We start from the raw sequence: 17,015 nt of genomic DNA on the forward strand, positions 1-17,015 counted from the left end.
GCTACCAGTAGTAACGACTTACTTTATTGTCTGGCACCACCTGTAGTAACGTATTACTTTTGTTGTCTGGAGCCACCAGTCGTAAAGTCTTACTTTATTGTCTGCAGCCACCAGTAGTAAAGTTTTACTTCATTGTCTGGCACCACCAGTAGTAACATATTACTTTTAATGTCTGGAGCCGCCAGTATTAAAGTTATACTTTATTGTTTGGAGCCACTAGTAGTAACATCTTCATGACAACCTGTCCAGTAGTAATCTGGCCACCCACAGTGACTACATTCTAGCGCTAGAACATAATCTAGGACATTTCCTAGAAACCTTATAACAAGGAAGGAACATAACAGTGTCATTGTCGGACACCCTCACTTTAGACATGCCTTCCTTATTGAAAATGACTATCACAAACTCAATAAGCATTGGCAAAACCAAAAGATCTCCCCTAAGCAACACCTATTGGCTTTGCCAATGCTTGTTTTCATGTAATATTTTAATGAATGGTGCCAAAAACAAATACATGGGACATGGCCACTAGTGTGGAAAACAGATGAGTAAAATAGAGTGAATCAGGATCCTATGCGGAGACAAGAAAACAACAATGCATAAGTCAGAATTAGGCGAAGCAGGAAGCGCAAATAAAAGGAAGCACTTTTCTATCTACAGCCGCATGGTGTCTTAAAAGATAACATCCAAGTATTGTGGCTTCTAATAAGGAAGTCACATCTTATGCGTAGAAGGATGTGGGGTTCGAAGGCATACCGCCCTATGAAGCAAAATAGAGAAGGAGGGGGGAGATGGGAGAGGGGAGGGGTGAAGGATGTGGTGCTATGGCCAGAGCTGTTGAGTTCAGAACTGGGGAACCAGCTTTGAGTCTCAGGGTCACCTCAGCATCCAGTGATTTTGGGCAAATTGCTTAATCTCCCCTGCCTAAAATAATTAATGTGTGTAAAGTAACTGGAACTCATGTAACGAGCTACAAATCGTTCGGGTTGGGTTGCCTTATAAAAATGGAAAAAAACAGAAGAACTTGTACCTCATTCATAGCGTGAGCAGTAGATGGACACTAATTAAGATAAATCAATCTATACTTGGTCCATCCTCCACACAAAGAAAAGGAAGTGAGAACTTGCATGTGCTGACGAATTAGAAGGCAGCAAATAAAAGTGTTAATGATGCCAAGGAATGGTAAGTAAAGGCATGCTAAAATCCCTTTTTAGAGGGTTTTTTGGACACATAAGATCATCACCAAGTGACAACGCATGCCTGCTGACTGCAGGCAAGACCTAAAAACCATGTTACTAGTGACATTGTTTACAAACACATAATACATCCATGTGTCTATCTGTCAATCAAATGAAACACATTTTCTCAACATCATTCACAACATTTTCCATGTGACTATACATATGCCATCGCCAATATTATTTTCTCAACATTTTTGTGTAACCAAAACCCCCGAATGACTATTGTGTGCAAGTTGAGTAAGTCTGTATTTCACATTCTCAGGTGCTAAGATTACATTTTGTGTAAGAACCATCCTGGCTTCAACTGACATTATGCTCACTACTTCTGCAAGATGACACAACTGTTTGACCAAACACATATCTTAATGCCAACCATGAAGTAAGTATAATTTGAACTCACCCTGAATGTAGTTCTTGGCATAAGCTGTCTTCCATTTATCATCTGAAATTATGTCAAAACACTTTTGTACAGCATCTGTACATACAGCCTCAACCACTGCTGAAACACACTCCCCATCATACATCAACAAACATCTTTCTCACTTGAACTAACTGGAATCCGCGATAAGTCAGCTAGTACATTACACCGAAAAAACGCATAATTAATTTCAAAATTAAACTTCTGCATAATAGAAATGAGCCAAACTAATCTCGGAGAGGATTTCCATTATCACTTGTCAAATATATGAGAGGCTTGTGGTCTGTGTGCAAATTACATTTTGAGCCCATAAATAGGATTTGAAAAGCTCTACTACCCATGAATAGACCAAAGCTTCAAGTTCAATAGTACTACAATTCAGCTTGGCCTCTCTGAGTACATAAGAGATAAATGCAATTGTGTGCTCTTTGCTGCTAACCCACTGACTCAGGATCCCACCAATTCCAAATTAACTTGTGTCTGCATGTGGCCTTCCTGTTAAACAGTTTAAGTAATGGAAGACAACAAATTATTCTTTTAGCACATGTGAAAGCCTCTCCCTGTCCTTTTGCACAGACAATTTGTTAATAAAACTGTAAGCGGTCAGACAATCAGAGACCCACACACACATATAAGGGTGGTACTCACTAGGAACAACTTCAATAATCCTTAACTTTAGGCAAGGTGCTTTCTTTAGGGCATCCTATAGGGTTGCTTTGGGATGTAAACCCTCTGAGGAGACTGTAGTCAACTCTGTTAGAAATTTGCATTTGTTGCTACTGACTGTCATGCCCTTCTACGTCAAAATGTCCAACACTATAGACAGCCTTACATTGTATTCTTCAAGGCTCTCACAGAGTATAAAAATTGTACCATGAAATGCCTGAATGCCACTCACTCCAACAAAAAATACATCCATGAGTGATGAGTTTTTGGAAAATGGTGGCAGGGGATACTAGTGCCAAAGGAAGCCTTAAATAGTTATCCACACCACCAGGATAACATTGTCTTGTGACTCTGATCACAAATTAACCTGATGACATGATGATCTACGATCATTAATCATTAATTAAAAAAATTAGATTTTTCTTACGGCTGGCAGCATTTTCTGATTTCCTTTTGGTAGGGATGACAGTCTACTTTGATGCTCTTATTGAAAATGTGTAGATCGGAACAAAAACTAATCTTGCCTGTTTTTGTTTGGTGATAAAAGTAGGTAAATCTCATTCGAAAGATTTTATCGGAACAATAATCCCCTCTTTACACAGTCATTCGGATGTATGACGGTACAACGCGTGCTTTTACAACGCGTACCGTTACGACGCAGGATTTACAACGCAAGTCGTTACAACGACTTGCGTTGGGGGGCGCTGGATAGTGAATAGTTTAATTTACTATTCCAACTCCAGTCCCCGTGGATAGTAGGGAAGGTGTTTGATAGTAAATTAAACTATTACCTATCCTAGAGTGCCCTCCAGCGAAAGTCGTTGTAATGACTTTCGTTGTTAAACCTGCGTCGTAACGGTACTTCGTTGTAAAAGTTCAGTTGTAAAGGACGTTCCCCCAGTCATTCTAATAAATCTTTTAGATCCTTGCATTCAGTTAGTGATACTGGTTTGACCATGGGAATGAATAGGGTACCTTCTCTCTTTAGTTTTATCTGGTGCTCAAAACCTTTGTGACAACCCTCTTTTGAACCAAACACTTCAGGGTATTTTGAAGTGATGTGCTCAACACTGGAACTATTAATTTCTATTCAATTGTCTTTATTTAATCTTCCAAAGGCAGATCATAAAAGATGCACATGATAAAAAAATCATACTACGCAATGCACACATGTTAAAAGAAATGACCACAATTAAAAAAATGAAATCATTTTCTAGATTTACATTTGATAAAATGACATTGCATACAATTTGGTTCCAGGAGCATCAAAGCTGATGTAACAATGAACACGCATATTAAAAGTAGCGACATATAAAAAGAGAAGGCCATTATATTAGTTTACAATGAATAAAATGACAGTGCAAAAAATTTGATTCCCGGAACGGAGAACAGCCATAACAACGCGGGGATTACCCCGCACTGCCATTACAACGCGGGGATTACAACGAAAGTTGTTACAACGACTTTCGCTGGAGGGCGCTGTTGGATAGGGAATAGTTTAATTTTCTATCCAACACCTTCCCTACTGTCAACGTGGGCTGGAGTTGGAATAGAAAATGAAACTATTCCACTATCCAGCGCCCTCCAGCGAAAGTCGTTGTAACGACTTTCGTTGTAATCCCCGCGTTGTAATGGCATGCGAGGTAAAAGCCTGCGTTGTATTGACATACAACCATTAAAAGTAGCCACATATAAAAAGAGAAGGCCATTATATTAGTTTACAATGAATAAAATGACAGTGCAAATAATTTGATTTCAGGAACATCATATCTAGTATAACAGTGTGCTGGAAGAATGAAGGTTGCGAGCAACAATGTTCGCTTAAAGATGCAGGATCAACAGCAGTTATTAAAAGAGAATGTACAAACTTTTTTATCACAACAGCATACTCCTTCTTTTAGCTAAAATACACTTCAGAAAACTAGCAACTGTATAGCAAACATTACAGTCATTAAGTTGCAGTAAATAAAATAAGGCAGCTTTGCAAAGATAATAAAAACTTCCTAGTGGACGAATGATAAAATTGACAGAAGAAAACAAAGTGTAAGATGGTTTGGCTAAATTGCTCATTATATCGGCAAGCACCAATAGTGTCTGAGGAGTACTGGCCTAAGGGACAACATATTAACCAGCGAAAGGAACCTAGCCTGAATCTTGCCAACAGTGTTCTTTTAAAAACGTTGGTCACATATAATAACTCCGGGGTAATTGTTGGGTCCACTTGAATAATACAGTAGTCTCTAACTGCAGGTTTGGACACTTCCGTTAATTCTCTAGTGGCTTGTTTGTGCTTACAAAAAGTGTCCTAAACCCAAATTTTTTCCTTTTTTTGGATGGACTCTGGATGCTCAAAAAGTTGACACAGCAAGAGCCGAGATGCAATTTTTAATATATTGTAGCCATGGGATTGCCAAACCGTGACCACAAATTAAACAGTCTCTAATGACTGCCCGGTTAAGTTTGGCTTCTTTATTAGACCGAATTGAGCACCAAAGAGCCAGAGGGGCAACATTGATGGTGTCTTGGACATTCTCTATGCTTTGCCCCAGGTGTAGGGGGAAATCCGGGGTTGAGAACTATTCAAATTGAGGGCCTTCACTAGAATATTTCAACATGTAATAGTACAGGAATTACCTGGCTTTAACACAATGCCAAACTCGGTCTGATGCAACCACTCAATGTTCCTCTTGTACTCAGCTTCATAGATCTTATTCTAAATTGTTCTTCCATTGAACTCCAATGTGTCCGAGAAGTAACCTCACATGTTGATCTTGAAAACCTTAAATGCCTTGGGAATTACATCAGTCAGTTTTGAAAACCTCAGCTGACCATGATGGCTTTTTGGCTCTTCCTTTAGTTTGCTTTAGTTCATGCACATCAACAGTCAGAACTAAATTGTGAACCTCCATCTAAAAAATGTCCCTTTCTTAATGCAAAAGTTCCACCTTTCTCTTTGTACAACACACACAGATCTACTATTGTGGGCTTTATTGACAGCTAAGACTGGGTAATGTTATTGATTTCTCAGTACCGCTCACTGTGTCTAAAACTTTGTCCAAAGTAGGATTTCTACAGCTCCATAGTTTCTCTTGAAGTGTCTTGGAGTGGGAGTTGATAACAAATTGATCCCTCAAAAAGACATCAACATTTAGATGCAAGGATATGCTGCAATGTCATATTTTTGTCAATGGGTTCATCATTTGAAATATATGTCTGTCCAGACACTCTGTAAAATATCTTTCCAAGCTTTTTACTGCCAACTTCCATGTGTGAAACACTTTGCCTGGTGTCCCCTTCAAGCAGGTTGTCAAATATTTGGTGGGCCACTTGGCCTAAATTGTTAAGGAGCAACACTTTTTTGCTTTCTGAGTAAATTTTTCCCATCACTGACAAAGAGGAAATTTTCAAATGACCTATTAGCTTTGTTTCCATTTGATTAAGGGCTTACCAAGATGTTGCAGGAATAAGCATGGTGCAAATGTGGTGATAGTCAAAACTCTAAAACCAACCCTGTGTACACCATCTCAAACAACACACTATGTACCAAGGGTTTAAGGAAATACAATTACCAAGGAACAAGTGTGAATGAAAATGCTTACTCCTTCACAGAGCACAATGATTATACATAGGGCTTAGAGCGCTCACTTCACCACAAAACAAGGTGAATAGAGGAAGGACTGACTAGCTGAAATGCATAAGACCAATGAACCTCCTGGAACTCATACCTCGCATACAGGGAATGGACGTGCTGCATGGTGACGGTCCATGCTGGGGTGTGCCAAATACTGAGACACATTGTCCTATAACACATACCTTCAGCGCAATTGTCCTCTGTTACCACTCATGCTCTGTAAAAGTTTGAACGGGGCATTGAATTAAGTCATGTGCAGACAGCCAGCATTGGGGGAGAAGAATGTTGTTGGTCTCCAAATTCAAATCAGCACAATGCAAGTAGCTCCAACCTTTGTTAAACATGTGTCAATATCTCTGTCCCAAAGTCAATGAGGTCCCACCTAACTAAACACTCCTCAAACAACCACTTACTTTGATCATGTTGTTCACTGGCCAGATTATGTATTTATTCAATTATTTGCTCCTTCACTGAACTCCTTGCATTCAGTGCAATTATTAAATAATTCCTGTCCATTATGTAATGACGAGGATGGGAATCTCAGAAGCAAGAATATTGTGTGGACAGAATATTGTGTCAAAAATATTATATATATCGTCATGGTACATATTTGTGGAGTTCTATATAGTAAAACTTTACTTACCTCTAGGAACTTACCTTCACAATATTTTTGTCTTGTTTATTCTTGACACAATATTTTGTCCCACAATATTCTAAGTTCTCATATTCTATGTAAACACCTGAGGATGTCCACACCAGCTGGAAAGCAGTAAAGATGTTTTATTTGGTGAATACACAAAGGAGCCATGTGCCACAGTGTGACAAGAACTCCAAATGACAAGAGATCATCTGGAGTTCCATGGAACCCACTGATCTTTCTATGACATTGTATAAGCTATTAAAGAGCAATACATCAATGCACCTGTGCCAGCCAGACCCAAAGGGTCAGCCAAGGTGCCTGAACTAGGATGTATGGAAGCCTAGACTCATACCAAGTGTGAAAATGAAGGGTTTGCCTGGGGATCCAACACTGATACACTCACTTCGGGAGACATCCTTTACTACGCAACCTTTATACGCGATACTTTTACATTGCGGTTTTCACAACGCAAGTCGTTACAACGACTTGCGCTGGGTGGCACTATACACTAAGGAACAGTATGATATACTATTTCAACACACTGTCCGCACAGACAGGAGTTGGAATAGTAAATCATACTATTTCATAGTCCAGCGCCCACAGCGCAAGTCGTTGTAACGACTTGCGAAGTAAAAACCACAATGTAACATACCGTGTTGTATTGGAACACGTTGTATCGTCCTATATTCACCCACTTCCTCAAAGGAGGATGGGGCAAACTTCTCTGAGAGTGAGGGTGTGTTACATCTATGCTGAGCGCTTACTAGAGCTGGAGAGCCTTCTGCTGAAGATAATGTCTTCAGGAGGGGTGTTTATAAGGTTCCAGGAATTCACGCTTGTTTAAAACCCCTGCTGTCCTCCAATCCCTGTGAAGAGGGTATCTGAGAAATGATACACCCCTTAAAATAACACGTGGGAAAAGAGGGACAGGGTGAATGATTTCCCATCTAAGTAGGTTCTTCTCATTCAGTGGAGCCTTACGAGAACATGGTATAAGGAACAGCTATAAGATAAGTATTATAACTTAGTTTAAAAACACTGTGACGCCAATGCCAGTAATAGTGCTAAAGGACAGTACATTTGTTATTGAGAATAGTACTCTTATGAGGTCCTGTCAGACCAGGATGCCGAGTGGAAAACCCAGAATGCTAGAAGACTGGCAGGTCAGAAGCTGAGGATTGGAAACAGTAAACAGAGACCCTAGAAGAAAACAATGGCATAAACAATATTACTTAGAAGGTAACCAAGTCCTCCACATGGGTCTAAAAAACAAAGGTGCTGGTAAGGATGACAGGTGTGAACTAATGTTAAGTAAAAAAACACACCAACAAAAAGACACGTTGCAAGGTATCTGCTCCATCTTACGAAAGATCGTTAGTACTAAGTCTCCCACAGATACCCCGAAGTGCCCACAATAACCTGCAAGTGAAGATGTCTATTGAAACTGTGTTGTGAAGTCTGTTGTCTGGGTAAGTCTGATCTCCACTGCCTTGCGTTTCCAGGCCTTTCGAACCCTGCGAATAACTCAATGTGTGAGGTATGTCTGAAATTTGAGATTAATACATGACGCCACACTTAGCACATGACTGGGCATTCTTGGAACCTACAGAGCTCTGGTATGTTCGCAGTGGTGGTCATACAGAGGGGTGTTCCCTGACCTGCAAAGAACATCAAGTGGGCAGTGTGGTGGCGGGTTAAGAGAGTTATGCATCAGATGAAAGATGTCAAACTTGGGAACCTTCCTTGGATGCATAGCTGATGCCATGTTGTGGTAATATGCCTTTTGAACATCAGTCTGCCAGAATGTATCTCCTGTTCTCCTGGCTATATCAAGCCACCAACTTTGATTGCATCTACTCCGCCTCACTTTTCTCATTCCAAAAATAGAAAACCTGATGACTTCAATCTCCAGAAAACCACAAAACTAAAGGAATGATAAATTTAAATCCCATTTCACTATTTAAAAAACTGTCCAAACACCCAAACCAACACTTGGTTAGCTCTGCTGTGTCTTGCCTGTCCTACCAAGTCACACTTCTTCTAGAAGTGGACTGACCATCTTGTAATTCTTATTCATATTCCTATTTACAGGACACCACAGACAACCAAAGCAATGTGTAATTACTAAGCCCAAAGGGCAGAGTGTGAGGTGTCTAGCAGTGTTCTCATTTGCCACAGAGGCATAGCTATGGCCTCAACTAGGTAAATTATTATTATTATTATTATTCATTTTCTAAGGCGCACATTTTCTAAGGCGAGGTTTCCTGGTGCCATCAAACCCACGCAAGAAGAGAGAGAAACACTATTAGTTGAATAACCATGTTTTTAGGTCTTTGCGGAAGTTGTTATAGATGGTCTCGTGCCGGAGTTGTAAGGGGAGTGAATTCCACAGTGAAGGAGCTAAGTAAGAGAAAGACCGACCACCCATACGCGATCTTTTGATTCTGGGGCTTGAAACTTCGGATCGGAGAAGACGTGTAGGGATGTAAGGGTGTACCAAGGCACTTAGATACTGTGGCGCTGAACCAGATTTAATCTTATGCATATAGCATAGGGCCTTGAATTTAATGCGGTTCTCCAACCTAAGCCAGTGGAGGTCAGAGAGAACCTGAGATAGAGGCCTTTCTAGGTAACTGGCAAAGCAGTCTGGCAGCAGAATTCTGGACTACTTGCAGTTTTCAAACCACCTCCTTATTGGCTCCTAAATACAGGATGTTGCCATAGCCCAGTCTGGACGAAATCAAGGCCTTGATTACTGTTCTTTGTGTGGGACTAGGCAACATCCAGAGTATTTTTTGAGCCATTTTAGGATGGTGAAGCAGATTGAGGCGAGCTTGACTGCTTGCTGCCTCATAGATAGTTGGTCTTCTATGATTATGCCTAGATTGCGGACTGATTGTGACAGTTGTGGGAGATCACCCATTTGAGGCAGCCACTGTTGGGGGCCCCAGAGATCTTTGTTTCTTCCGAGGATTAAAACTTCAGTTCTAAATCTAACTGGAAGAGGTCTAAAAAGATAAGATTCGTAATCAGGTTAAAATACAAGTTATTCATGTTTAGGATTGTGCATGTTGACACTTGTAAGAAATTGGGTTATTAGTTGTGAGGGATGTGAGGCCTGCACAAGTAATAAATCCCCAGTTGTGTCTTTACAGGAAAGCAAGCACCCCATTCTAGCACGTGACTCTCTCAGAGTAATGAAGCTGGGCATTCCAAGGCCTAGATAGGGCATGTGGTGTAGGATAGTAATCTCCATTCACTGGCTTGCAACAACACTCCAAAAATGTGTGTCCAATCAGTGCTTTTTCTTTTGAAAAGGAAAACCACTTTTATTACACATACACACACTACTAAATCCAATGCCTGAATTTAAATTATAATAAAGCAGACAGATTGCAATATCTTTGATGGCATTCTTGAATCATATTTGACCTCTAGTGGTTCATGGCCCCATAATCTCAGAACCCCCATCTATACCAGATGCAACATCATAATATAAGGGGATGTCATTTTACATAAAGCTGGCCTATTGGCTTTATCAAGGGGGCAACACATGTTTAAAAACAGTAATCAAATAGTCAGATTCATTATTTAAATAAGTCCCTGCATCCCCCCATAATACATTACATAAACATGAGTAATGCCCTTGCCCCTCCTTGAGGCCCATACAAATCAATAAAATATGCAAATGAGCCCCACGTGGGGTATATTAAGGTGCTCATAGACGGGAGCCGGAAATATTTTATGAGCATATTGATCAGCCTCCTTCAGCTGACTTGCTGCATTCTTCTGGGTTTTTTTGTCTTTTGACTGCCCATAGTTGGGCCAACGCAGGGTGCCCACTCTTGCACTGCCTGGCCAGCTCCCCACTCGGCTGACACTGTCACATGCCATCGCTGGAGCCAGCGTGTTCTTTTCCCCACATGTGTCCTCGTGGTTGGCTACAGTCTGTTCTACACTCCCCGTTCCCCCCAGCTGTGAGGAGCGGGAATCAGCACAATCGCACGGGTGAGTACGGTGGCGCTCCCTCTATCTAAAGGTTGCTGGATGGGTTCCGGCCCCACTTCTGCCTATGTTGTGTCAAGCCCTTGGATGGGTCCCCTGGGGTTGAATGAGCTTCTGGGCTGGGAAAGGCGCTCCATCTCGGCCCCTGCCTCCAAAAATGAAAGAAATAAAGCTGCTCCAACCCCTGGCCCACCTCTGGGGTTATTTCAAGTTTTAGCAGCAGAGACCCTAGTGCAACATTTTCTTTTCAGGTATGTCTAAATTGGCAAACGTTCAACAGTGCATAACTTGGGCCATGTTGGGCTAATTTCCTCTATTGTGGGCTCATTGTACTCCTGGTGGTGAGTTCTAGCCACCAGTAGCATTCACTAGGCCCCCGGCCTCCAAACAGTGCACTGTGTGGAGAGCTAGTTTTAGTGGTTCCCTGCACCAGCCTTCTCCTTTCCTGGCTCCTGGTGTTCCTCTCCAAGCCCCAGAGCCTCCTAGCTGTCTTGAACATCACGAGGGGTGACAGTGGAGTTTAGATTTCCCCCCAACTAATCCTCAGAGGACAGAAAGGGTTAGAAGGGGGTCAGTGCCAATGGCACTGGAGAACCCATCTAATCTTGGGGGACAGCTGGAAGAAAGGTCTTTAGCAGGACATCATATGGATTCTCCTTCCAGCTTTCCATGATTCTGGTGTTATCGCCATCTAGGTCCATGGTCTTGCTCACTGTCTCTTCCTCTTTTGCAGAGATTTATAAATGTGGGTAGACAGTTGTACATGCCAGGCACCCCATACCAATCGTAGGATACCACATCATCCCTCCACCCTTTCCCCACCCTCCTGCACAGCAATCCAATATGGCAGAACTATGTTTACCCTGTGCAGAGCTCCTCTGTCCACCAAGGGGTGTATCTATGATAATGGGTTAACCCTCACATGTGATCACTCCATATCAGTTCTGGTGCAAATCCCCATCCTCCTAGGTTTGGAGCCAAGCCGCCTAGAGATACAAAGGAAGGGGTCAAGCCTGATGTCAGGATCATCTGCTAGTGGCCTCTTTGAAGTGTACCTAGTTCTTGGGCACAGCCCCCAGGGCATACTGTCAATGAGGGAAACTCTCTCCCCAAACCCATACACACGTGTTTACAAGTAACCAGCCTAGAGTCTCTTACTATAACTGTGCCACAGCAGCCTTATCTTAAAAAGGAGACACTATACACGCTTATGGGAATGTGGGTTTCTGTTGCAGTAACCCCCCCACTTTTTGCCAGACTACTGATGCACTTTTTCTTGGTGTGCCCTGGGTCCCTGCCAATCAGGTTCCCAGGGCCTGTGTTCTTTACTCAAAACTAACCCAATTGGCATCTCTGGCCACAGGTCAGCCCCTGGTAAATGGTACCACAGGTACCGAGGGTGCTGTGACCAGGGAAGACCTCTAAGGGCTGCAGCACTTACTGTGGCAACCTTGGAGGCCCTATACCTTTACACACACACACACACTGCCTTTGCAGGCTGCATGTTTTGGTGCAGAACAAGGTAAAGAGTCGACATGGCACACATCCCTGTGTGCCATGCCTATAACCCACTGCCCTGGCATAGATCAGTCACCCTCTAGCTGGGTGCCCTATACCAGTGGTGAGGGTACATGTGCATGAGCCCTGTACACCTACAGTGTCTAAGCCCCTTCTTAGGCATTGTAAGGGCAGTGCTGCCATCAAGAGAATATGGTGCTGGGAGCTTGTCATTAACGACATCCACAGCACCATAATGGCTACACTGAAAACTAAGAAGTTTGGTATTAAACTTCTCAGCCCATTAAACCCACACTGATGCCAGTGTGGGATTTAATGCACACACAGGGCATCTCACCAGACGTGTTTGAACTGCAGCTTCTGGTGCCAGCCAGGAACCACGAATCCAGCCCACTCTGCGCCCGCCGAACCTGGCCCAAGCTCGAGTGGAAAAATATCACAAGGAGGTCCCACCGGCGATCCCGACCTGAGATCCGGCGACCCCTGACCTGCCTCAAGCCTCCTGACGACGCCTGCAGCCTCAATCCGATTGACCCCCCCCTACCACGATCAAAGCGGGTAAGAAAATTCGACGTTTAAAGGCATTTCTGTACCCGATGCCCCACGGCCTTGTGTGCCCAACCCAGCGGTCCCTAACCATCCCTCTACATTCCAACTTACCCCTCGAAGTGGTGGTCGCTCCTGGAAGATCCTCGTCCCCAAGCCTACAGTATTTCTTTGTCCCGGAGAATCTCCATTGAAAACAACAGGGCACCCGACCTCAATACAGCACCCTGCACCCGGCCGCCCTAGTGCCGCTGAGGGTGCTCCTTTGGTGCTACTTTGGCCTCCAACTTGCCCTGAGCTAAACTGAAGGAGCTTTGCTCCCACAACCCCGTGGCCTGCTTGTCAACAGCCACTAACCAGAGCCCCCCTATCCTCCATAGGATAACATTGGGCCTCAACACTCTGCACCCGGCCGCCCTAGTGCCACTGAGGGCACAACAACAGTGCATCACTGACCCTGGGAGAACCCTGAATCTAACCCCAGAACCCTAACCCCAAAGACCGGGTACTTACCTCGAAACCAATAACCTGTTTTTCCTCATAGAATAACATTGACACTATTTCTCCCAAAAAGTTTCTAAGTGTCGACTTTTGAAAACTAAGAATATTCTTTAAAATAATTCGCACAAATAACCAAAACGAATTCTCTCAACTATTTGCAGGAAAGGTCCCCGTGCTGAATCTAGGTATCCAGCACTGAGTAGGAAAAGTAAAGTAAAAGTAACTTACCTGTGAACTGAATTTCCTTCCATAGGATAACATTGGTGGTTCTATGTGAAAAAGTTTCTTAGTGTCAACTTTTGAAATACAAGATTAGTCTTTAAAAATCGTACAACTAACTAAAACACATTTACTCAACTGTTTTCAGGTAATGTCCCAGCTCTGAATCTAGGACACAACACTGTGTTAGCAAAAGTAATCAGAAAAGTAACTTACCTGCAATTTATTGTGGAAGCCCATTAATTTCAATGTACTGCTCTAAAAAGTTTCTAAGTATGGAGCTTTGAAAACGAATAATATTCTTTACAAATCATGCGAATAACTAAAACATAATTACTTACCTGTTTCTAGGAAATGTTCCTGTGCTAAATCTTAGTATCCAGTTAGAAAAGTAACGTAAAAAGTAACTTACCTGCAATTTACTGAAAAAGTCTATTCATTCCAATGTACTGTATTTACTAAGTGTTGCATTCTACTACTCCCCTGTAAATCAAACAAAGTACAATTTCTATTGCATTTTCAAACTGTTCTATATCCAGTAACTTATTACTGAAAAATATGTAATGCTACTTGGTTCTAAAAATAAACAACAGTATATTTTTATACAAGAATAATTGGCCTAGACTTCAGTTCTTGAGTGTGTGAATCCATTTGCTGACTGAGTAGGTACATCAAATGCTTAACACTCTCCTCTGATACTGCCTTACTGCTCGACCCAGCTACCAGTATTAGAGAGTAAGGTTCTATCTAACTTTAACCTCTGCCTTCCTCTGGGGACTCTTGGACTCTAAACACACTGTACCTCACTTTGGTGCAGTATATGTAGAGCCAGTTTCTTACAACGCTCCATCCAATTACCATGAAATTACCCTGAGTGAGACTGAGTTAGTGAGACTCGCCCACAGTAAGTGTCCAATACCGGGAAATTAAAAGGAAAAGAAAATCCTGGCGAACACTGATGGGCATAGCTGCTCAGCTGGTAGAGCCTTGTGACTGCGTAAGCTCTTCGGCTGATTTACCCAACCTGACCATTGCAATTGGCAGCATTTCCCTTGAGTGCTCATGAATTAAAATATTTTTTTCAAATGTTTGCCAATTTTAATCTGGATCCCACTTTACTGATTCTGCTCTGATTGAATCACTCTGAGATCCTTGTCTCGTCTTACTTATCTGTCCCGATGACTCTGATGATGATGATAACTAAGGAGGGTTGAAATGCTATTGACGAATGCGCAATTGGAACAGTCTTGTCGGATGAATTCCTTCGCTGTCACTATAATTGTGATTGTGGTGTTTACAATTGATGAACTGTTATTGTTCCATTGGCCTTTTTTATGTGCACAATGTATTGTAATTAACGTATTTACTGTGTGATCACTTGAGCCCCAAGCACTTTCACGGAGTAGTAAATATTTTTTACCAAATTCATAGCTGCCAAGGTTTGAGATTGCTATGTGTGACATTTTCATAATTTTATTGTGATTAGGAGTGACATTTCAATTACTATGAGTGACACTTTCTCGCGAGCAAAATCATGCAATGAAGACGAGGGAAACATATAAATATTAGAAATTAGACCCATCTGAGCAACAAGAAACTCTATAAAGATCTTAAAACTGCTGCTAGACACCAGAAACGGAACGACACTAACCAACATGACACATAGAGAGCCCTGTCCCCAACAGGCCACTTGTTACTGGTTGGAAGTCTCAGCTTCCATGCTAACAACAATACCAGAGTGCACATTAGTGTTATTGAAAACGTTAACTGAAAGTACAAAGAAACGCGAGTAAGAACAGGGCAGCTCTGCAGCCAGCGAGCACTTGACTGAAGCTCATGTAACACTACACAACATTCGGAATGACATAATATTGCAGTCAGATGGAAAACAAAATAGAAAACAAAATAAAATGCTAAGTTTCTTCTTAGTCTTTCATGTATTATGATGGATGTGATGAAAACATTTCATAATGGAAAAGGTTAAGCTAAGGTTCGTAATGTAAATAAATATATTGCCTTCTGAATATTTAAGTTTCACTTGTCTTTCATTTTGAAGTGTGTGCTCTGTATTTTTTATGCAGTTTAAAGTGAACACTGCCTGTACATTACACTTGGACACTGTGCACACTGATGCTGACCGGGCATGACAGTCACGACGGGTTGAGCCAAGCGATAGCTGTAATAATCTTTTAACTGGGGCCATACTAAGGGATCACAGGGGTGCAGAGTGAGGAAGGTCTGCTCTTGGGCTTGGACAGTGTTCAAACACATGGCTTTGCCCAGGAGCATGATCACCTACAGGCCCCTGCCCATAGTCAGTGATGATAATATCCCGGGCCCGGTCCCGGGCCGCACTGCTACGGTGTGAAGGATGACGAGACAGCCCTACAGATTAGATCACACATGAGATCTGCAGTGCCAAGTGTGCGCGCCTTGCTGCTGACATTATAACGAGGTTAGGTAACAAAGACAACACTGACACAAACACAGTACTATCAGGGTGCTTATGCTGAGCAAAGAAAGTACTTAATTGTTCAAGTTCACAGTCCTGTGTCCAGTGCAGGCACTGTCTCTCTACGCCGGGGATCCGGCGATGATCCTCCTCAGCCCTCTGATGATGCCGTGTCGGAAGCCCGGCCTTGATGAGACTGACCAGACAGACCACTCTGAGAGACTAGTGCCAAGTCAGTGTGCTGCCACTCGCAAGGGATCGGAGAACAAAGAGCCCACACGGGACTGGAGGCAGCAGGGCAGATGAGGCCTAACAGATTCCCTGTCCTCCACACACGGGGATGGTGGTGCTGTGGGCTGTTAGGGCGGGATGTGGCTCCAGCCTGGACTGGCGTAAGGCAATTAACGAGCCCATTACTGGCTGCAATCATGTGCGTGCGGACATTTGTTAAGTTGCGGCCGCCGTCTGCACATGCGAGCTCTGCCATAATTATAAATAATTTTGCCATAACTGACTGTACCTGAAATGCTGCAAGTTCACAAGAGGACCGGTGGGGTCGGGTCTATCACGTCTGGATCACACAATGCGCGGCAGTCTATTTTGCGAGCGCCAGCTGCCATATACGCCCATTGCACAAGTTCATTCATGCCCCCTCTTACGGCCCCGCAATTGTATGAGAGAGACTCGATTCTCGCCTGTACTCTTTCCGATTCCCCCGCCGCTTCTGCCTAGTTACTCCGGACGTGACTGCAGTCTACGGCGGAACATCCGGCCCCCATGGTGCCACGCCGGTGATTGACCGCGCGTCGCCTCGCTGGCGCCGCATTCATGGTCCAGAGCAATACAGCTGCCTGGAGTGCAGAGACACATTGTAGCGCTGCTCTCAGCCACTTCACAGAGCTGAGAGCAGTCTGGTTAATTATTCGGAACTCGGCTCAGCAACCAGCACCTCTCTCTGAGCAGCAGAGAGCCGGGGCACAGTCGCCGCTGGTGGCGCGGCTGGCAGGTGCCAAAATGCGTGACAATTAATTTCAGTGCGGTGATGCGGATCACCGCACTGAGATGCGTGAGCGTCACGCCTGTTGCGTGACGCTTGGCAGGACTGCAAATTCTGTTCATCTTTGTTCATTTAAGATGCATTGTAAAGAAACTATTATTGGTGTATTCAAAGCAATTGG

The sequence above is a fragment of the Lissotriton helveticus genome, chromosome 10 (genome assembly GCF_964261635.1).
Source record: "Lissotriton helveticus chromosome 10, aLisHel1.1, whole genome shotgun sequence".
Taxonomy (NCBI): Eukaryota; Metazoa; Chordata; class Amphibia; order Caudata; family Salamandridae; genus Lissotriton; species Lissotriton helveticus.